This window comes from Garra rufa, chromosome 4, assembly GCF_049309525.1.
Source record: "Garra rufa chromosome 4, GarRuf1.0, whole genome shotgun sequence".
Taxonomy (NCBI): domain Eukaryota; kingdom Metazoa; phylum Chordata; class Actinopteri; order Cypriniformes; family Cyprinidae; genus Garra; species Garra rufa.
The window spans coordinates 52,541,556-52,562,328 of NC_133364.1; the positions used below are offsets into that span (position 1 = coordinate 52,541,556).

Here is a 20,773-nt window from a genome sequence, read left to right on the forward strand (position 1 = left end):
TAGCTGTTGTCCGTAGCCGAAATTTAAGTCTGTCAGAAGTGGGATTCGAACCCACGCCTCCAGGGGAGACTGCGACCTGAACGCAGCGCCTTAGACCGCTCGGCCATCCTGACACGCTTGCGTGGTGGGAGCTGACCCGTTGCGGCTACACCCAGCTTGTGGTCTGAATCCCTAACGAAATGTTGATTCGATTCAAATATAGCTCCACATGTTCTGCCAAGCGCTGAAGACTGTAGCTGTTATCCGAAGCCAAAGGACAAAGGACAGTTCTGTCGGAAAAGTGGGATTCGAACCCACACCTCCAGAGGAGACTGCGACCTGAACGCAGCTTTTGGATCTACGCCCTGCAGGCAGGCACCGACACGCTAGCGCTTCGCATTTCAGACCGGTCATCCCGCCGGCCTCGTTGGCGCAGTTAGGCAGCGCGTCAGTCTCATAATCTGAAGGTCGTGAGTTCGAGCCTCACACGGGGCAGCGTGGTGCCTTTTGATAGCTGAGAGCGCTTACACGACAGAGCGGGCTTCTCTGTTCCCGTCCGCCTGCTTGTCTCCTTCGCCTGAGGGAAAAAGGCCACAGCTCATCTGAAGGGTGGACGACACGACATTGCGGGAGAAACTGTGAGTTTCCAGGTAAATTCCCTAAATACCATCCAGCGACATTGCATTCAGTCCTAGGCCACCCTTTGACATGCAATATAATCGAAATTCAGTGTTCACGCTGGGCTAATGCTGAATGAATGCAGGAATACCATCCCTGTCGTATTCATGTAACATGTGGCGGTGTTCTTGTGAGGTTTTCTTAAGGGTAATATCATGCTGGCATTGGAAATGAAATTCCCTTTTAATGGGAAGGCAAGCTTTCGTGAACCTTAAAGCAATGTTGCCTTCATCTTAAGGAAATATTGACTCGATTCTATTACGACTTGACATAGTCTTTCAAGGCATTCTTTAAAAGTGCCTGCAACTTGGTATCGGGGAAGGAGTGACGTCGCACAAACGATACAAGGAGTAATTCTCAAGTTTAACGGAAGTTACTGCCACTTTATACTAATTCTGACGTCGACTGAAATGTGGTGCTTTGGCAAAGTTAATGCCCTGACACAAGGCAAAGTTGGCAAAGTTACAGCCTTGCGGCTGAAGACCGTAGCTGTTGTCCGTAGCCGAAACTTAAGTCTGTCAGAAGTGGGATTCGAACCCACGCCTCCAGGGGAGACTGCGATCTGAAAGCAGCGCCTTAGACCGCTCGGCCATCCTGACACGCTTGCGTGGTGGGAGCTGACCCGTTGCGGCTACACCCAGCTTGTGGTCTGAATCCCTAACGAAATGTTGATTCGATTCAAATATAGCTCCACATGTTCTGCCAAGCGCTGAAGACTGTAGCTGTTATCCGAAGCCAAAGGACAAAGGACAGTTCTGTCGGAAAAGTGGGATTCGAACCCACACCTCCAGAGGAGACTGCGACCTGAACGCAGCTTTTGGATCTACGCCCTGCAGGCAGGCACCGACACGCTAGCGCTTCGCATTTCAGACCGGTCATCCCGCCGGCCTCGTTGGCGCAGTTAGGCAGCGCGTCAGTCTCATAATCTGAAGGTCGTGAGTTCGAGCCTCACACGGGGCAGCGTGGTGCCTTTTGATAGCTGAGAGCGCTTACACGACAGAGCGGGCTTCTCTGTTCCCGTCCGCCTGCTTGTCTCCTTCGCCTGAGGGAAAAAGGCCACAGCTCATCTGAAGGGTGGACGACACGACATTGCGGGAGAAACTGTGAGTTTCCAGGTAAATTCCCTAAATACCATCCAGCGACATTGCATTCAGTCCTAGGCCACCCTTTGACATGCAATATAATCGAAATTCAGTGTTCACGCTGGGCTAATGCTGAATGAATGCAGGAATACCATCCCTGTCGTATTCATGTAACATGTGGCGGTGTTCTTGTGAGGTTTTCTTAAGGGTAATATCATGCTGGCATTGGAAATGAAATTCCCTATTAATGGGAAGGCAAGCTTTCGTGAACCTTAAAGCAATGTTGCCTTCATCTTAAGGAAATATTGACTCGATTCTATTACGACTTGACATAGTCTTTCAAGGCATTCTTTAAAAGTGCCTGCAACTTGGTATCGGGGAAGGAGTGACGTCACACAAACGATAAAACGGAGTAATTCTCAAGTTTAACGGAAGTTACTGCCACTTTATACTAATTCTGACGTCGACTGAAATGTGGTGCTTTGGCAAAGTTAATGCCCTGACACAAGGCAAAGTTGGCAAAGTTACAGCCTTGCGGCTGAAGACCGTAGCTGTTGTCCGTAGCAGAAACTTAAGTCTGTCAGAAGTGGGATTCGAACCCACGCCTCCAGGGGAGACTGCGACCTGAACGCAGCGCCTTAGACCGCTCGGCCATCCTGACACGCTTGCGTGGTGGGAGCTGACCCGTTGCGGCTAGACCCAGCTTGTGGTCTGAATCCCTAACGAAATGTTGATTCGATTCAAATATAGCTCCACATGTTCTGCCAAGCGCTGAAGACTGTAGCTGTTATCCGAAGCCAAAGGACAAAGGACAGTTCTGTCGGAAAAGTGGGATTCGCACCCACACCTCCAGAGGAGACTGCGACCTGAACGCAGCTTTTGGATCTACGCCCTGCAGGCAGGCACCGACACGCTAGCGCTTCGCATTTCAGACCGGTCATCCCGCCGGCCTCGTTGGCGCAGTTAGGCAGCGCGTCAGTCTCATAATCTGAAGGTCGTGCCTCACACGGGGCAGCGTGGTGCCTTTTGATAGCTGAGAGCGCTTACACGACAGAGCGGGCTTCTCTGTTCCCGTCCGCCTGCTTGTCTCCTTCGCCTGAGGGAAAAAGGCCACAGCTCATCTGAAGGGTGGACGACACGACATTGCGGGAGAAACTGTGAGTTTCCAGGTAAATTCCCTAAATACCATCCAGCGACATTGAATTCAGTCCTAGGCCACCCTTTGACATGCAATATAATCGAAATTCAGTGTTCACGCTGGGCTAATGCTGAATGAATGCAGGAATACCATCCCTGTCGTATTCATGTAACATGTGGCGGTGTTCTTGTGAGGTTTTCTTAAGGGTAATATCATGCTGGCATTGGAAATGAAATTCCCTATTAATGGGAAGGCAAGCTTTCGTGAACCTTAAAGCAATGTTGCCTTCATCTTAAGGAAATATTGACTCGATTCTATTACGACTTGACATAGTCTTTCAAGGCATTCTTTAAAAGTGCCTGCAACTTGGTATCGGGGAAGGAGTGACGTCGCACAAACGATAAAACGGAGTAATTCTCAAGTTTAACGGAAGTTACTGCCACTTTATACTAATTCTGACGTCGACTGAAATGTGGTGCTTTGGCAAAGTTAATGCCCTGACACAAGGCAAAGTTGGCAAAGTTACAGCCTTGCGGCTGAAGACCGTAGCTGTTGTCCGTAGCAGAAACTTAAGTCTGTCAGAAGTGGGATTCGAACCCACGCCTCCAGGGGAGACTGCGACCTGAACGCAGCGCCTTAGACCGCTCGGCCATCCTGACACGCTTGCGTGGTGGGAGCTGACCCGTTGCGGCTACACCCAGCTTGTGGTCTGAATCCCTAACGAAATGTTGATTCGATTCAAATATAGCTCCACATGTTCTGCCAAGCGCTGAAGACTGTAGCTGTTATCCGAAGCCAAAGGACAAAGGACAGTTCTGTCGGAAAAGTGGGATTCGCACCCACACCTCCAGAGGAGACTGCGACCTGAACGCAGCTTTTGGATCTACGCCCTGCAGGCAGGCACCGACACGCTAGCGCTTCGCATTTCAGACCGGTCATCCCGCCGGCCTCGTTGGCGCAGTTAGGCAGCGCGTCAGTCTCATAATCTGAAGGTCGTGCCTCACACGGGGCAGCGTGGTGCCTTTTGATAGCTGAGAGCGCTTACACGACAGAGCGGGCTTCTCTGTTCCCGTCCGCCTGCTTGTCTCCTTCGCCTGAGGGAAAAAGGCCACAGCTCATCTGAAGGGTGGACGACACGACATTGCGGGAGAAACTGTGAGTTTCCAGGTAAATTCCCTAAATACCATCCAGCGACATTGCATTCAGTCCTAGGCCACCCTTTGACATGCAATATAATCGAAATTCAGTGTTCACGCTGGGCTAATGCTGAATGAATGCAGGAATACCATCCCTGTCGTATTCATGTAACATGTGGCGGTGTTCTTGTGAGGTTTTCTTAAGGGTAATATCATGCTGGCATTGGAAATGAAATTCCCTATTAATGGGAAGGCAAGCTTTCGTGAACCTTAAAGCAATGTTGCCTTCATCTTAAGGAAATATTGACTCGATTCTATTACGACTTGACATAGTCTTTCAAGGCATTCTTTAAAAGTGCCTGCAACTTGGTATCGGGGAAGGAGTGACGTCGCACAAACGATAAAACGGAGTAATTCTCAAGTTTAACGGAAGTTACTGCCACTTTATACTAATTCTGACGTCGACTGAAATGTGGTGCTTTGGCAAAGTTAATGCCCTGACACAAGGCAAAGTTGGCAAAGTTACAGCCTTGCAGCTGAAGACCGTAGCTGTTGTCCGTAGCAGAAACTTAAGTCTGTCAGAAGTGGGATTCGAACCCACGCCTCCAGGGGAGACTGCGACCTGAACGCAGCGCCTTAGACCGCTCGGCCATCCTGACACGCTTGCGTGGTGGGAGCTGACCCGTTGCGGCTACACCCAGCTTGTGGTCTGAATCCCTAACGAAATGTTGATTCGATTCAAATATAGCTCCACATGTTCTGCCAAGCGCTGAAGACTGTAGCTGTTATCCGAAGCCAAAGGACAAAGGACAGTTCTGTCGGAAAAGTGGGATTCGCACCCACACCTCCAGAGGAGACTGCGACCTGAACGCAGCTTTTGGATCTACGCCCTGCAGGCAGGCACCGACACGCTAGCGCTTCGCATTTCAGACCGGTCATCCCGCCGGCCTCGTTGGCGCAGTTAGGCAGCGTGTCAGTCTCATAATCTGAAGGTCGTGCCTCACACGGGGCAGCGTGGTGCCTTTTGATAGCTGAGAGCGCTTACACGACAGAGCGGGCTTCTCTGTTCCCGTCCGCCTGCTTGTCTCCTTCGCCTGAGGGAAAAAGGCCACAGCTCATCTGAAGGGTGGACGACACGACATTGCGGGAGAAACTGTGAGTTTCCAGGTAAATTCCCTAAATACCATCCAGCGACATTGCATTCAGTCCTAGGCCACCCTTTGACATGCAATATAATCGAAATTCAGTGTTCACGCTGGGCTAATGCTGAATGAATGCAGGAATACCATCCCTGTCGTATTCATGTAACATGTGGCGGTGTTCTTGTGAGGTTTTCTTAAGGGTAATATCATGCTGGCATTGGAAATGAAATTCCCTATTAATGGGAAGGCAAGCTTTCGTGAACCTTAAAGCAATGTTGCCTTCATCTTAAGGAAATATTGACTCGATTCTATTACGACTTGACATAGTCTTTCAAGGCATTCTTTAAAAGTGCCTGCAACTTGGTATCGGGGAAGGAGTGACGTCACACAAACGATAAAACGGAGTAATTCTCAAGTTTAACGGAAGTTACTGCCACTTTATACTAATTCTGACGTCGACTGAAATGTGGTGCTTTGGCAAAGTTAATGCCCTGACACAAGGCAAAGTTGGCAAAGTTACAGCCTTGCGGCTGAAGACCGTAGCTGTTGTCCGTAGCAGAAACTTAAGTCTGTCAGAAGTGGGATTCGAACCCACGCCTCCAGGGGAGACTGCGACCTGAACGCAGCGCCTTAGACCGCTCGGCCATCCTGACACGCTTGCGTGGTGGGAGCTGACCCGTTGCGGCTAGACCCAGCTTGTGGTCTGAATCCCTAACGAAATGTTGATTCGATTCAAATATAGCTCCACATGTTCTGCCAAGCGCTGAAGACTGTAGCTGTTATCCGAAGCCAAAGGACAAAGGACAGTTCTGTCGGAAAAGTGGGATTCGCACCCACACCTCCAGAGGAGACTGCGACCTGAACGCAGCTTTTGGATCTACGCCCTGCAGGCAGGCACCGACACGCTAGCGCTTCGCATTTCAGACCGGTCATCCCGCCGGCCTCGTTGGCGCAGTTAGGCAGCGCGTCAGTCTCATAATCTGAAGGTCGTGCCTCACACGGGGCAGCGTGGTGCCTTTTGATAGCTGAGAGCGCTTACACGACAGAGCGGGCTTCTCTGTTCCCGTCCGCCTGCTTGTCTCCTTCGCCTGAGGGAAAAAGGCCACAGCTCATCTGAAGGGTGGACGACACGACATTGCGGGAGAAACTGTGAGTTTCCAGGTAAATTCCCTAAATACCATCCAGCGACATTGAATTCAGTCCTAGGCCACCCTTTGACATGCAATATAATCGAAATTCAGTGTTCACGCTGGGCTAATGTTGAATGAATGCAGGAATACCATCCCTGTCGTATTCATGTAACATGTGGCGGTGTTCTTGTGAGGTTTTCTTAAGGGTAATATCATGCTGGCATTGGAAATGAAATTCCCTATTAATGGGAAGGCAAGCTTTCGTGAACCTTAAAGCAATGTTGCCTTCATCTTAAGGAAATATTGACTCGATTCTATTACGACTTGACATAGTCTTTCAAGGCATTCTTTAAAAGTGCCTGCAACTTGGTATCGGGGAAGGAGTGACGTCGCACAAACGATAAAACGGAGTAATTCTCAAGTTTAACGGAAGTTACTGCCACTTTATACTAATTCTGACGTCGACTGAAATGTGGTGCTTTGGCAAAGTTAATGCCCTGACACAAGGCAAAGTTGGCAAAGTTACAGCCTTGCGGCTGAAGACCGTAGCTGTTGTCCGTAGCAGAAACTTAAGTCTGTCAGAAGTGGGATTCGAACCCACGCCTCCAGGGGAGACTGCGACCTGAACGCAGCGCCTTAGACCGCTCGGCCATCCTGACACGCTTGCGTGGTGGGAGCTGACCCGTTGCGGCTACACCCAGCTTGTGGTCTGAATCCCTAACGAAATGTTGATTCGATTCAAATATAGCTCCACATGTTCTGCCAAGCGCTGAAGACTGTAGCTGTTATCCGAAGCCAAAGGACAAAGGACAGTTCTGTCGGAAAAGTGGGATTCGCACCCACACCTCCAGAGGAGACTGCGACCTGAACGCAGCTTTTGGATCTACGCCCTGCAGGCAGGCACCGACACGCTAGCGCTTCGCATTTCAGACCGGTCATCCCGCCGGCCTCGTTGGCGCAGTTAGGCAGCGCGTCAGTCTCATAATCTGAAGGTCGTGCCTCACACGGGGCAGCGTGGTGCCTTTTGATAGCTGAGAGCGCTTACACGACAGAGCGGGCTTCTCTGTTCCCGTCCGCCTGCTTGTCTCCTTCGCCTGAGGGAAAAAGGCCACAGCTCATCTGAAGGGTGGACGACACGACATTGCGGGAGAAACTGTGAGTTTCCAGGTAAATTCCCTAAATACCATCCAGCGACATTGCATTCAGTCCTAGGCCACCCTTTGACATGCAATATAATCGAAATTCAGTGTTCACGCTGGGCTAATGCTGAATGAATGCAGGAATACCATCCCTGTCGTATTCATGTAACATGTGGCGGTGTTCTTGTGAGGTTTTCTTAAGGGTAATATCATGCTGGCATTGGAAATGAAATTCCCTATTAATGGGAAGGCAAGCTTTCGTGAACCTTAAAGCAATGTTGCCTTCATCTTAAGGAAATATTGACTCGATTCTATTACGACTTGACATAGTCTTTCAAGGCATTCTTTAAAAGTGCCTGCAACTTGGTATCGGGGAAGGAGTGACGTCGCACAAACGATAAAACGGAGTAATTCTCAAGTTTAACGGAAGTTACTGCCACTTTATACTAATTCTGACGTCGACTGAAATGTGGTGCTTTGGCAAAGTTAATGCCCTGACACAAGGCAAAGTTACAGCCTTGCGGCTGAAGACCGTAGCTGTTGTCCGTAGCAGAAACTTAAGTCTGTCAGAAGTGGGATTCGAACCCACGCCTCCAGGGGAGACTGCGACCTGAACGCAGCGCCTTAGACCGCTCGGCCATCCTGACACGCTTGCGTGGTGGGAGCTGACCCGTTGCGGCTACACCCAGCTTGTGGTCTGAATCCCTAACGAAATGTTGATTCGATTCAAATATAGCTCCACATGTTCTGCCAAGCGCTGAAGACTGTAGCTGTTATCCGAAGCCAAAGGACAAAGGACAGTTCTGTCGGAAAAGTGGGATTCGCACCCACACCTCCAGAGGAGACTGCGACCTGAACGCAGCTTTTGGATCTACGCCCTGCAGGCAGGCACCGACACGCTAGCGCTTCGCATTTCAGACCGGTCATCCCGCCGGCCTCGTTGGCGCAGTTAGGCAGCGCGTCAGTCTCATAATCTGAAGGTCGTGCCTCACACGGGGCAGCGTGGTGCCTTTTGATAGCTGAGAGCGCTTACACGACAGAGCGGGCTTCTCTGTTCCCGTCCGCCTGCTTGTCTCCTTCGCCTGAGGGAAAAAGGCCACAGCTCATCTGAAGGGTGGACGACACGACATTGCGGGAGAAACTGTGAGTTTCCAGGTAAATTCCCTAAATACCATCCAGCGACATTGAATTCAGTCCTAGGCCACCCTTTGACATGCAATATAATCGAAATTCAGTGTTCACGCTGGGCTAATGCTGAATGAATGCAGGAATACCATCCCTGTCGTATTCATGTAACATGTGGCGGTGTTCTTGTGAGGTTTTCTTAAGGGTAATATCATGCTGGCATTGGAAATGAAATTCCCTATTAATGGGAAGGCAAGCTTTCGTGAACCTTAAAGCAATGTTGCCTTCATCTTAAGGAAATATTGACTCGATTCTATTACGACTTGACATAGTCTTTCAAGGCATTCTTTAAAAGTGCCTGCAACTTGGTATCGGGGAAGGAGTGACGTCGCACAAACGATAAAACGGAGTAATTCTCAAGTTTAACGGAAGTTACTGCCACTTTATACTAATTCTGACGTCGACTGAAATGTGGTGCTTTGGCAAAGTTAATGCCCTGACACAAGGCAAAGTTGGCAAAGTTACAGCCTTGCGGCTGAAGACCGTAGCTGTTGTCCGTAGCAGAAACTTAAGTCTGTCAGAAGTGGGATTCGAACCCACGCCTCCAGGGGAGACTGCGACCTGAACGCAGCGCCTTAGACCGCTCGGCCATCCTGACACGCTTGCGTGGTGGGAGCTGACCCGTTGCGGCTACACCCAGCTTGTGGTCTGAATCCCTAACGAAATGTTGATTCGATTCAAATATAGCTCCACATGTTCTGCCAAGCGCTGAAGACTGTAGCTGTTATCCGAAGCCAAAGGACAAAGGACAGTTCTGTCGGAAAAGTGGGATTCGCACCCACACCTCCAGAGGAGACTGCGACCTGAACGCAGCTTTTGGATCTACGCCCTGCAGGCAGGCACCGACACGCTAGCGCTTCGCATTTCAGACCGGTCATCCCGCCGGCCTCGTTGGCGCAGTTAGGCAGCGCGTCAGTCTCATAATCTGAAGGTCGTGCCTCACACGGGGCAGCGTGGTGCCTTTTGATAGCTGAGAGCGCTTACACGACAGAGCGGGCTTCTCTGTTCCCGTCCGCCTGCTTGTCTCCTTCGCCTGAGGGAAAAAGGCCACAGCTCATCTGAAGGGTGGACGACACGACATTGCGGGAGAAACTGTGAGTTTCCAGGTAAATTCCCTAAATACCATCCAGCGACATTGCATTCAGTCCTAGGCCACCCTTTGAAATGTAATATAATCGAAATTCAGTGTTCACGCTGGGCTAATGCTGAATGAATGCAGGAATACCATCCCTGTCGTATTCATGTAACATGTGGCGGTGTTCTTGTGAGGTTTTCTTAAGGGTAATATCATGCTGGCATTGGAAATGAAATTCCCTATTAATGGGAAGGCAAGCTTTCGTGAACCTTAAAGCAATGTTGCCTTCATCTTAAGGAAATATTGACTCGATTCTATTACGACTTGACATAGTCTTTCAAGGCATTCTTTAAAAGTGCCTGCAACTTGGTATCGGGGAAGGAGTGACGTCGCACAAACGATAAAACGGAGTAATTCTCAAGTTTAACGGAAGTTACTGCCACTTTATACTAATTCTGACGTCGACTGAAATGTGGTGCTTTGGCAAAGTTAATGCCCTGACACAAGGCAAAGTTACAGCCTTGCGGCTGAAGACCGTAGCTGTTGTCCGTAGCAGAAACTTAAGTCTGTCAGAAGTGGGATTCGAACCCACGCCTCCAGGGGAGACTGCGACCTGAACGCAGCGCCTTAGACCGCTCGGCCATCCTGACACGCTTGCGTGGTGGGAGCTGACCCGTTGCGGCTACACCCAGCTTGTGGTCTGAATCCCTAACGAAATGTTGATTCGATTCAAATATAGCTCCACATGTTCTGCCAAGCGCTGAAGACTGTAGCTGTTATCCGAAGCCAAAGGACAAAGGACAGTTCTGTCGGAAAAGTGGGATTCGCACCCACACCTCCAGAGGAGACTGCGACCTGAACGCAGCTTTTGGATCTACGCCCTGCAGGCAGGCACCGACACGCTAGCGCTTCGCATTTCAGACCGGTCATCCCGCCGGCCTCGTTGGCGCAGTTAGGCAGCGCGTCAGTCTCATAATCTGAAGGTCGTGCCTCACACGGGGCAGCGTGGTGCCTTTTGATAGCTGAGAGCGCTTACACGACAGAGCGGGCTTCTCTGTTCCCGTCCGCCTGCTTGTCTCCTTCGCCTGAGGGAAAAAGGCCACAGCTCATCTGAAGGGTGGACGACACGACATTGCGGGAGAAACTGTGAGTTTCCAGGTAAATTCCCTAAATACCATCCAGCGACATTGAATTCAGTCCTAGGCCACCCTTTGACATGCAATATAATCGAAATTCAGTGTTCACGCTGGGCTAATGCTGAATGAATGCAGGAATACCATCCCTGTCGTATTCATGTAACATGTGGCGGTGTTCTTGTGAGGTTTTCTTAAGGGTAATATCATGCTGGCATTGGAAATGAAATTCCCTATTAATGGGAAGGCAAGCTTTCGTGAACCTTAAAGCAATGTTGCCTTCATCTTAAGGAAATATTGACTCGATTCTATTACGACTTGACATAGTCTTTCAAGGCATTCTTTAAAAGTGCCTGCAACTTGGTATCGGGGAAGGAGTGACGTCGCACAAACGATAAAACGGAGTAATTCTCAAGTTTAACGGAAGTTACTGCCACTTTATACTAATTCTGACGTCGACTGAAATGTGGTGCTTTGGCAAAGTTAATGCCCTGACACAAGGCAAAGTTGGCAAAGTTACAGCCTTGCGGCTGAAGACCGTAGCTGTTGTCCGTAGCAGAAACTTAAGTCTGTCAGAAGTGGGATTCGAACCCACGCCTCCAGGGGAGACTGCGACCTGAACGCAGCGCCTTAGACCGCTCGGCCATCCTGACACGCTTGCGTGGTGGGAGCTGACCCGTTGCGGCTACACCCAGCTTGTGGTCTGAATCCCTAACGAAATGTTGATTCGATTCAAATATAGCTCCACATGTTCTGCCAAGCGCTGAAGACTGTAGCTGTTATCCGAAGCCAAAGGACAAAGGACAGTTCTGTCGGAAAAGTGGGATTCGCACCCACACCTCCAGAGGAGACTGCGACCTGAACGCAGCTTTTGGATCTACGCCCTGCAGGCAGGCACCGACACGCTAGCGCTTCGCATTTCAGACCGGTCATCCCGCCGGCCTCGTTGGCGCAGTTAGGCAGCGCGTCAGTCTCATAATCTGAAGGTCGTGCCTCACACGGGGCAGCGTGGTGCCTTTTGATAGCTGAGAGCGCTTACACGACAGAGCGGGCTTCTCTGTTCCCGTCCGCCTGCTTGTCTCCTTCGCCTGAGGGAAAAAGGCCACAGCTCATCTGAAGGGTGGACGACACGACATTGCGGGAGAAACTGTGAGTTTCCAGGTAAATTCCCTAAATACCATCCAGCGACATTGCATTCAGTCCTAGGCCACCCTTTGAAATGTAATATAATCGAAATTCAGTGTTCACGCTGGGCTAATGCTGAATGAATGCAGGAATACCATCCCTGTCGTATTCATGTAACATGTGGCGGTGTTCTTGTGAGGTTTTCTTAAGGGTAATATCATGCTGGCATTGGAAATGAAATTCCCTATTAATGGGAAGGCAAGCTTTCGTGAACCTTAAAGCAATGTTGCCTTCATCTTAAGGAAATATTGACTCGATTCTATTACGACTTGACATAGTCTTTCAAGGCATTCTTTAAAAGTGCCTGCAACTTGGTATCGGGGAAGGAGTGACGTCGCACAAACGATAAAACGGAGTAATTCTCAAGTTTAACGGAAGTTACTGCCACTTTATACTAATTCTGACGTCGACTGAAATGTGGTGCTTTGGCAAAGTTAATGCCCTGACACAAGGCAAAGTTACAGCCTTGCGGCTGAAGACCGTAGCTGTTGTCCGTAGCAGAAACTTAAGTCTGTCAGAAGTGGGATTCGAACCCACGCCTCCAGGGGAGACTGCGACCTGAACGCAGCGCCTTAGACCGCTCGGCCATCCTGACACGCTTGCGTGGTGGGAGCTGACCCGTTGCGGCTACACCCAGCTTGTGGTCTGAATCCCTAACGAAATGTTGATTCGATTCAAATATAGCTCCACATGTTCTGCCAAGCGCTGAAGACTGTAGCTGTTATCCGAAGCCAAAGGACAAAGGACAGTTCTGTCGGAAAAGTGGGATTCGCACCCACACCTCCAGAGGAGACTGCGACCTGAACGCAGCTTTTGGATCTACGCCCTGCAGGCAGGCACCGACACGCTAGCGCTTCGCATTTCAGACCGGTCATCCCGCCGGCCTCGTTGGCGCAGTTAGGCAGCGCGTCAGTCTCATAATCTGAAGGTCGTGCCTCACACGGGGCAGCGTGGTGCCTTTTGATAGCTGAGAGCGCTTACACGACAGAGCGGGCTTCTCTGTTCCCGTCCGCCTGCTTGTCTCCTTCGCCTGAGGGAAAAAGGCCACAGCTCATCTGAAGGGTGGACGACACGACATTGCGGGAGAAACTGTGAGTTTCCAGGTAAATTCCCTAAATACCATCCAGCGACATTGAATTCAGTCCTAGGCCACCCTTTGACATGCAATATAATCGAAATTCAGTGTTCACGCTGGGCTAATGCTGAATGAATGCAGGAATACCATCCCTGTCGTATTCATGTAACATGTGGCGGTGTTCTTGTGAGGTTTTCTTAAGGGTAATATCATGCTGGCATTGGAAATGAAATTCCCTATTAATGGGAAGGCAAGCTTTCGTGAACCTTAAAGCAATGTTGCCTTCATCTTAAGGAAATATTGACTCGATTCTATTACGACTTGACATAGTCTTTCAAGGCATTCTTTAAAAGTGCCTGCAACTTGGTATCGGGGAAGGAGTGACGTCGCACAAACGATAAAACGGAGTAATTCTCAAGTTTAACGGAAGTTACTGCCACTTTATACTAATTCTGACGTCGACTGAAATGTGGTGCTTTGGCAAAGTTAATGCCCTGACACAAGGCAAAGTTGGCAAAGTTACAGCCTTGCGGCTGAAGACCGTAGCTGTAGTCCGTAGCAGAAACTTAAGTCTGTCAGAAGTGGGATTCGCACCCACACCTCCAGAGGAGACTGCGACCTGAACGCAGCTTTTGGATCTACGCCCTGCAGGCAGGCACCGACACGCTAGCGCTTCGCATTTCAGACCGGTCATCCCGTCGGCCTCGTTGGCGCAGTTAGGCAGCGCGTCAGTCTCATAATCTGAAGGTCGTGCCTCACACGGGGCAGCGTGGTGCCTTTTGATAGCTGAGAGCGCTTACACGACAGAGCGGGCTTCTCTGTTCCCGTCCGCCTGCTTGTCTCCTTCGCCTGAGGGAAAAAGGCCACAGCTCATCTGAAGGGTGGACGACACGACATTGCGGGAGAAACTGTGAGTTTCCAGGTAAATTCCCTAAATACCATCCAGCGACATTGCATTCAGTCCTAGGCCACCCTTTGACATGCAATATAATCGAAATTCAGTGTTCACGCTGGGCTAATGCTGAATGAATGCAGGAATACCATCCCTGTCGTATTCATGTAACATGTGGCGGTGTTCTTGTGAGGTTTTCTTAAGGGTAATATCATGCTGGCATTGGAAATGAAATTCCCTATTAATGGGAAGGCAAGCTTTCGTGAACCTTAAAGCAATGTTGCCTTCATCTTAAGGAAATATTGACTCGATTCTATTACGACTTGACATAGTCTTTCAAGGCATTCTTTAAAAGTGCCTGCAACTTGGTATCGGGGAAGGAGTGACGTCGCACAAACGATAAAACGGAGTAATTCTCAAGTTTAACGGAAGTTACTGCCACTTTATACTAATTCTGACGTCGACTGAAATGTGGTGCTTTGGCAAAGTTAATGCCCTGACACAAGGCAAAGTTGGCAAAGTTACAGCCTTGCGGCTGAAGACCGTAGCTGTTGTCCGTAGCAGAAACTTAAGTCTGTCAGAAGTGGGATTCGAACCCACGTCTCCAGGGGAGACTGCGACCTGAACGCAGCGCCTTAGACCGCTCGGCCATCCTGACACGCTTGCGTGGTGGGAGCTGACCCGTTGCGGCTACACCCAGCTTGTGGTCTCAATCCCTAACGAAATGTTGATTCGATTCAAATATAGCTCCACATGTTCTGCCAAGCGCTGAAGACTGTAGCTGTTATCCGAAGCCAAAGGACAAAGGACAGTTCTGTCGGAAAAGTGGGATTCGCACCCACACCTCCAGAGGAGACTGCGACCTGAACGCAGCTTTTGGATCTACGCCCTGCAGGCAGGCACCGACACGCTAGCGCTTCGCATTTCAGACCGGTCATCCCGCCGGCCTCGTTGGCGCAGTTAGGCAGCGCGTCAGTCTCATAATCTGAAGGTCGTGCCTCACACGGGGCAGCGTGGTGCCTTTTGATAGCTGAGAGCGCTTACACGACAGAGCGGGCTTCTCTGTTCCCGTCCGCCTGCTTGTCTCCTTCGCCTGAGGGAAAAAGGCCACAGCTCATCTGAAGGGTGGACGACACGACATTGCGGGAGAAACTGTGAGTTTCCAGGTAAATTCCCTAAATACCATCCAGCGACATTGCATTCAGTCCTAGGCCACCCTTTGACATGCAATATAATCGAAATTCAGTGTTCACGCTGGGCTAATGCTGAATGAATGCAGGAATACCATCCCTGTCGTATTCATGTAACATGTGGCGGTGTTCTTGTGAGGTTTTCTTAAGGGTAATATCATGCTGGCATTGGAAATGAAATTCCCTATTAATGGGAAGGCAAGCTTTCGTGAACCTTAAAGCAATGTTGCCTTCATCTTAAGGAAATATTGACTCGATTCTATTACGACTTGACATAGTCTTTCAAGGCATTCTTTAAAAGTGCCTGCAACTTGGTATCGGGGAAGGAGTGATGTCGCACAAACGATAAAACGGAGTAATTCTCAAGTTTAACGGAACGCCCGTCGGCGTTACTGCCACTTTATACTAATTCTGACGTCGACTGAAATGTGGTGCTTTGGCAAAGTTAATGCCCTGACACAAGGCAAAGTTGGCAAAGTTACAGCCTTGCGGCTGAAGACCGTAGATGTTGTCCGTAGCCGAAACTTAAGTCTGTCAGAAGTGGGATTCGAACCCACGCCTCCAGGGGAGACTGCGACCTGAACGCAGCGCCTTAGACCGCTCGGCCAGTCTCATAATCTGAAGGTCGTGCCTCACACGGGGCAGCGTGGTGCCTTTTGATAGCTGAGAACGCTTACACGACAGAGCGGGCTTCTCTGTTCCCGTCCGCCTGCTTGTCTCCTTCGCCTGAGGGAAAAAGGCCACAGCTCATCTGAAGGGTGGACGACACGACATTGCGGGAGAAACTGTGAGTTTCCAGGTAAATTCCCTAAATACCATCCAGCGACATTGCATTCAGTCCTAGGCCACCCTTTGACATGCAATATAATCGAAATTCAGTGTTCACGCTGGGCTAATGCTGAAGGAATGCAGGAATACCATCCCTGTCGTATTCATGTAACATGTGGCGGTGTTCTTGTGAGGTTTTCTTAAGGGTAATATCATGCTGGCATTGGAAATGAAATTCCCTATTAATGGGAAGGCAAGCTTTCGTGAACCTTAAAGCAATGTTGCCTTCATCTTAAGGAAATATTGACTCGATTCTATTACGACTTGACATAGTCTTTCAAGGCATTCTTTAAAAGTGCCTGCAACTTGGTATCGGGGAAGGAGTGACGTCGCACAAACGATAAAACGGAGTAATTCTCAAGTTTAACGGAACGCCCGTCGGCGTTACTGCCACTTTATACTAATTCTGACGTCGACTGAAATGTGGTGCTTTGGCAAAGTTAATGCCCTGACACAAGGCAAAGTTGGCAAAGTTACAGCCTTGCGGCTGAAGACCGTAGCTGTTGTCCGTAGCCGAAACTTAAGTCTGTCAGAAGTGGGATTCGAACCCACGCCTCCAGGGGAGACTGCGACCTGAACGCAGCGCCTTAGACCACTCGGCCATCCTGACACGCTTGCGTGATGGGAGCATGTTGATTCGATTCAAATATAGCTCCACATGTTCTGCCAAGCGCTGAAGACTGTAGCTGTTATCCGAAGCCAAAGGACAAAGGACAGTTCTGTCGGAAAAGTGGGATTCGCACCCACACCTCCAGAGGAGACTGCGACCTGAACGCAGCTTTTGGATCTACGCCCTGCAGGCAGGCACCGACACGCTAGCGCTTCGCATTTCAGACCGGTCATCCCGTCGGCCTCGTTGGCGCAGTTAGGCAGCGCGTCAGTCTCATAATCTGAAGGTCGTGCCTCACACGGGGCAGCGTGGTGCCTTTTGATAGCTGAGAGCGCTTACACGACAGAGCGGGCTTCTCTGTTCCCGTCCGCCTGCTTGTCTCCTTCGCCTGAGGGAAAAAGGCCACAGCTCATCTGAAGGGTGGACGACACGACATTGCGGGAGAAACTGTGAGTTTCCAGGTAAATTCCCTAAATACCATCCAGCGACATTGCATTCAGTCCTAGGCCACCCTTTGACATGCAATATAATCGAAATTCAGTGTTCACGCTGGGCTAATGCTGAATGAATGCAGGAATACCATCCCTGTCGTATTCATGTAACATGTGGCGGTGTTCTTGTGAGGTTTTCTTAAGGGTAATATCATGCTGGCATTGGAAATGAAATTCCCTATTAATGGGAAGGCAAGCTTTCGTGAACCTTAAAGCAATGTTGCCTTCATCTTAAGGAAATATTGACTCGATTCTATTACGACTTGACATAGTCTTTCAAGGCATTCTTTAAAAGTGCCTGCAACTTGGTATCGGGGAAGGAGTGACGTCGCACAAACGATAAAACGGAGTAATTCTCAAGTTTAACGGAAGTTACTGCCACTTTATACTAATTCTGACGTCGACTGAAATGTGGTGCTTTGGCAAAGTTAATGCCCTGACACAAGGCAAAGTTGGCAAAGTTACAGCCTTGCGGCTGAAGACCGTAGCTGTTGTCCGTAGCAGAAACTTAAGTCTGTCAGAAGTGGGATTCGAACCCACGCCTCCAGGGGAGACTGCGACCTGAACGCAGCGCCTTAGACCGCTCGGCCATCCTGACACGCTTGCGTGGTGGGAGCTGACCCGTTGCGGCTACACCCAGCTTGTGGTCTGAATCCCTAACGAAATGTTGATTCGATTCAAATATAGCTCCACATGTTCTGCCAAGCGCTGAAGACTGTAGCTGTTATCCGAAGCCAAAGGACAAAGGACAGTTCTGTCGGAAAAGTGGGATTCGAACCCACACCTCCAGAGGAGACTGCGACCTGAACGCAGCTTTTGGATCTACGCCCTGCAGGCAGGCACCGACACGCTAGCGCTTCGCATTTCAGACCGGTCATCCCGCCGGCCTCGTTGGCGCAGTTAGGCAGCGCGTCAGTCTCATAATCTGAAGGTCGTGAGTTCGAGCCTCACACGGGGCAGCGTGGTGCCTTTTGATAGCTGAGAGCGCTTACACGACAGAGCGGGCTTCTCTGTTCCCGTCCGCCTGCTTGTCTCCTTCGCCTGAGGGAAAAAGGCCACAGCTCATCTGAAGGGTGGACGACACGACATTGCGGGAGAAACTGTGAGTTTCCAGGTAAATTCCCTAAATACCATCCAGCGACATTGCATTCAGTCCTAGGCCACCCTTTGACATGCAATATAATCGAAATTCAGTGTTCACGCTGGGCTAATGCTGAATGAATGCAGGAATACCATCCCTGTCGTATTCATGTAACATGTGGCGGTGTTCTTGTGAGGTTTTCTTAAGGGTAATATCATGCTGGCATTGGAAATGAAATTCCCTATTAATGGGAAGGCAAGCTTTCGTGAACCTTAAAGCAATGTTGCCTTCATCTTAAGGAAATATTGACTCGATTCTATTACGACTTGACATAGTCTTTCAAGGCATTCTTTAAAAGTGCCTGCAACTTGGTATCGGGGAAGGAGTGACGTCACACAAACGATAAAACGGAGTAATTCTCAAGTTTAACGGAAGTTACTGCCACTTTATACTAATTCTGACGTCGACTGAAATGTGGTGCTTTGGCAAAGTTAATGCCCTGACACAAGGCAAAGTTGGCAAAGTTACAGCCTTGCGGCTGAAGACCGTAGCTGTTGTCCGTAGCAGAAACTTAAGTCTGTCAGAAGTGGGATTCGAACCCACGCCTCCAGGGGAGACTGCGACCTGAACGCAGCGCCTTAGACCGCTCGGCCATCCTGACACGCTTGCGTGGTGGGAGCTGACCCGTTGCGGCTAGACCCAGCTTGTGGTCTGAATCCCTAACGAAATGTTGATTCGATTCAAATATAGCTCCACATGTTCTGCCAAGCGCTGAAGACTGTAGCTGTTATCCGAAGCCAAAGGACAAAGGACAGTTCTGTCGGAAAAGTGGGATTCGCACCCACACCTCCAGAGGAGACTGCGACCTGAACGCAGCTTTTGGATCTACGCCCTGCAGGCAGGCACCGACACGCTAGCGCTTCGCATTTCAGACCGGTCATCCCGCCGGCCTCGTTGGCGCAGTTAGGCAGCGCGTCAGTCTCATAATCTGAAGGTCGTGCCTCACACGGGGCAGCGTGGTGCCTTTTGATAGCTGAGAGCGCTTACACGACAGAGCGGGCTTCTCTGTTCCCGTCCGCCTGCTTGTCTCCTTCGCCTGAGGGAAAAAGGCCACAGCTCATCTGAAGGGTGGACGACACGACATTGCGGGAGAAACTGTGAGTTTCCAGGTAAATTCCCTAAATACCATCCAGCGACATTGAATTCAGTCCTAGGCCACCCTTTGACATGCAATATAATCGAAATTCAGTGTTCACGCTGGGCTAATGCTGAATGAATGCAGGAATACCATCCCTGTCGTATTCATGTAACATGTGGCGGTGTTCTTGTGAGGTTTTCTTAAGGGTAATATCATGCTGGCATTGGAAATGAAATTCCCTATTAATGGGAAGGCAAGCTTTCGTGAACCTTAAAGCAATGTTGCCTTCATCTTAAGGAAATATTGACTCGATTCTATTACGACTTGACATAGTCTTTCAAGGCATTCTTTAAAAGTGCCTGCAACTTGGTATCGGGGAAGGAGTGACGTCGCACAAACGATAAAACGGAGTAATTCTCAAGTTTAACGGAAGTTACTGCCACTTTATACTAATTCTGACGTCGACTGAAATGTGGTGCTTTGGCAAAGTTAATGCCCTGACACAAGGCAAAGTTGGCAAAGTTACAGCCTTGCGGCTGAAGACCGTAGCTGTTGTCCGTAGCAGAAACTTAAGTCTGTCAGAAGTGGGATTCGAACCCACGCCTCCAGGGGAGACTGCGACCTGAACGCCAGCTGCCGAAGGATAGTCCGACAATATTTTGGAAATGTCGAGCAATGTTGAACTGCGCAGCCAATCACGTCGAAGCACTATAACATTTGGGCCAATCGCGTCGAAGCGCTTCAACATTTCCAGCCAATCATAAAGCGCTATTCTTAACATTTTCGACATTTGACCAATCAGAGTAGAAGAGAATGTCGACGGCACGTTTTCGCGTATTGCCGCTAGGCGGAGGAGTCAGCGTTCTAGTCAGGTGTCAATCAAGTTGCCGAACCGAGCCGAAGGTGTACGAAAGAATGACATATCCTCAGGGGGCGTGTCGGAGGTCAAAAAAGTTCAGTACTGAAGTTCATGACCTACGACGAGCATCATTGCTACGGAGATCAGCATCATTTTTACAGAAAACAGCGAAATTGTATTTTTATAACCAAGTACAGCATTATCACGGACTACAACAGGTAAGAACATGGTCTAATTGAAAACTTCTTTATGTTTTATGTATTTTTCCAAATGAGTGTATAATTTTTATTTTTTATTTTAAAACTGTTTCATCGAGTGCGAGAAAAAATGTCTGGCAAACCAACAAAATCGCATAAAGCGATGTCGGACGCTGAATGGGTTTCACGTCTAAAAAAGTTTGCCAGCACAGGAATTTGGCCATCAAATGAGGGTAACAGGCCAGCCCCTCGACAGAAGAAGTGGTACGAGATTTATCAAAGGGTGAGTGTGAGTTTGTTACCTTTGCCTGATAGAGCAATAAAAAAGTTGTTTATTGTTGACTTGTATTATTGAACATTAATATAGTCTCTTTGTTTAATGTATTTGCATAACAGAACAACATATTAGG

General features: G+C 49.5%; 20 non-coding genes across 20 annotated transcripts; 3 read left to right on the top strand and 17 right to left on the bottom strand.

Annotated features, from left to right (window-relative positions):
* Window positions 1–30: 30 nt before the first annotated feature.
* On the bottom strand, window positions 31–113 carry trnal-cag (transfer RNA leucine (anticodon CAG)). The gene has a single exon. It is a non-coding gene; the product is annotated as a tRNA-Leu (tRNA).
* A 287-nt stretch (window positions 114–400) lies between these two features.
* Window positions 401–474, top strand: trnam-cau (transfer RNA methionine (anticodon CAU)). Its single transcript has one exon. It is a non-coding gene; the product is annotated as a tRNA-Met (tRNA).
* A 699-nt stretch (window positions 475–1,173) lies between these two features.
* Window positions 1,174–1,256, bottom strand: trnal-cag (transfer RNA leucine (anticodon CAG)). The gene has a single exon. It is a non-coding gene; the product is annotated as a tRNA-Leu (tRNA).
* A 287-nt stretch (window positions 1,257–1,543) lies between these two features.
* trnam-cau (transfer RNA methionine (anticodon CAU)) lies at window positions 1,544–1,617 on the top strand. The gene has a single exon. It is a non-coding gene; the product is annotated as a tRNA-Met (tRNA).
* A 700-nt stretch (window positions 1,618–2,317) lies between these two features.
* Window positions 2,318–2,400, bottom strand: trnal-cag (transfer RNA leucine (anticodon CAG)). The gene has a single exon. It is a non-coding gene; the product is annotated as a tRNA-Leu (tRNA).
* A 1,053-nt stretch (window positions 2,401–3,453) lies between these two features.
* On the bottom strand, window positions 3,454–3,536 carry trnal-cag (transfer RNA leucine (anticodon CAG)). Its single transcript has one exon. It is a non-coding gene; the product is annotated as a tRNA-Leu (tRNA).
* Window positions 3,537–4,589: 1,053 nt separating this feature from the next.
* On the bottom strand, window positions 4,590–4,672 carry trnal-cag (transfer RNA leucine (anticodon CAG)). Its single transcript has one exon. It is a non-coding gene; the product is annotated as a tRNA-Leu (tRNA).
* Window positions 4,673–5,725: 1,053 nt separating this feature from the next.
* trnal-cag (transfer RNA leucine (anticodon CAG)) lies at window positions 5,726–5,808 on the bottom strand. The gene has a single exon. It is a non-coding gene; the product is annotated as a tRNA-Leu (tRNA).
* Window positions 5,809–6,861: 1,053 nt separating this feature from the next.
* On the bottom strand, window positions 6,862–6,944 carry trnal-cag (transfer RNA leucine (anticodon CAG)). Its single transcript has one exon. It is a non-coding gene; the product is annotated as a tRNA-Leu (tRNA).
* Window positions 6,945–7,988: 1,044 nt separating this feature from the next.
* trnal-cag (transfer RNA leucine (anticodon CAG)) lies at window positions 7,989–8,071 on the bottom strand. The gene has a single exon. It is a non-coding gene; the product is annotated as a tRNA-Leu (tRNA).
* Window positions 8,072–9,124: 1,053 nt separating this feature from the next.
* On the bottom strand, window positions 9,125–9,207 carry trnal-cag (transfer RNA leucine (anticodon CAG)). The gene has a single exon. It is a non-coding gene; the product is annotated as a tRNA-Leu (tRNA).
* A 1,044-nt stretch (window positions 9,208–10,251) lies between these two features.
* Window positions 10,252–10,334, bottom strand: trnal-cag (transfer RNA leucine (anticodon CAG)). The gene has a single exon. It is a non-coding gene; the product is annotated as a tRNA-Leu (tRNA).
* Window positions 10,335–11,387: 1,053 nt separating this feature from the next.
* trnal-cag (transfer RNA leucine (anticodon CAG)) lies at window positions 11,388–11,470 on the bottom strand. The gene has a single exon. It is a non-coding gene; the product is annotated as a tRNA-Leu (tRNA).
* A 1,044-nt stretch (window positions 11,471–12,514) lies between these two features.
* On the bottom strand, window positions 12,515–12,597 carry trnal-cag (transfer RNA leucine (anticodon CAG)). The gene has a single exon. It is a non-coding gene; the product is annotated as a tRNA-Leu (tRNA).
* Window positions 12,598–14,544: 1,947 nt separating this feature from the next.
* On the bottom strand, window positions 14,545–14,627 carry trnal-cag (transfer RNA leucine (anticodon CAG)). Its single transcript has one exon. It is a non-coding gene; the product is annotated as a tRNA-Leu (tRNA).
* A 1,064-nt stretch (window positions 14,628–15,691) lies between these two features.
* Window positions 15,692–15,774, bottom strand: trnal-cag (transfer RNA leucine (anticodon CAG)). Its single transcript has one exon. It is a non-coding gene; the product is annotated as a tRNA-Leu (tRNA).
* Window positions 15,775–16,514: 740 nt separating this feature from the next.
* On the bottom strand, window positions 16,515–16,597 carry trnal-cag (transfer RNA leucine (anticodon CAG)). The gene has a single exon. It is a non-coding gene; the product is annotated as a tRNA-Leu (tRNA).
* A 1,006-nt stretch (window positions 16,598–17,603) lies between these two features.
* On the bottom strand, window positions 17,604–17,686 carry trnal-cag (transfer RNA leucine (anticodon CAG)). Its single transcript has one exon. It is a non-coding gene; the product is annotated as a tRNA-Leu (tRNA).
* Window positions 17,687–17,973: 287 nt separating this feature from the next.
* trnam-cau (transfer RNA methionine (anticodon CAU)) lies at window positions 17,974–18,047 on the top strand. The gene has a single exon. It is a non-coding gene; the product is annotated as a tRNA-Met (tRNA).
* A 700-nt stretch (window positions 18,048–18,747) lies between these two features.
* On the bottom strand, window positions 18,748–18,830 carry trnal-cag (transfer RNA leucine (anticodon CAG)). Its single transcript has one exon. It is a non-coding gene; the product is annotated as a tRNA-Leu (tRNA).
* Between the last annotated feature and the right edge of the window lie 1,943 nt (window positions 18,831–20,773).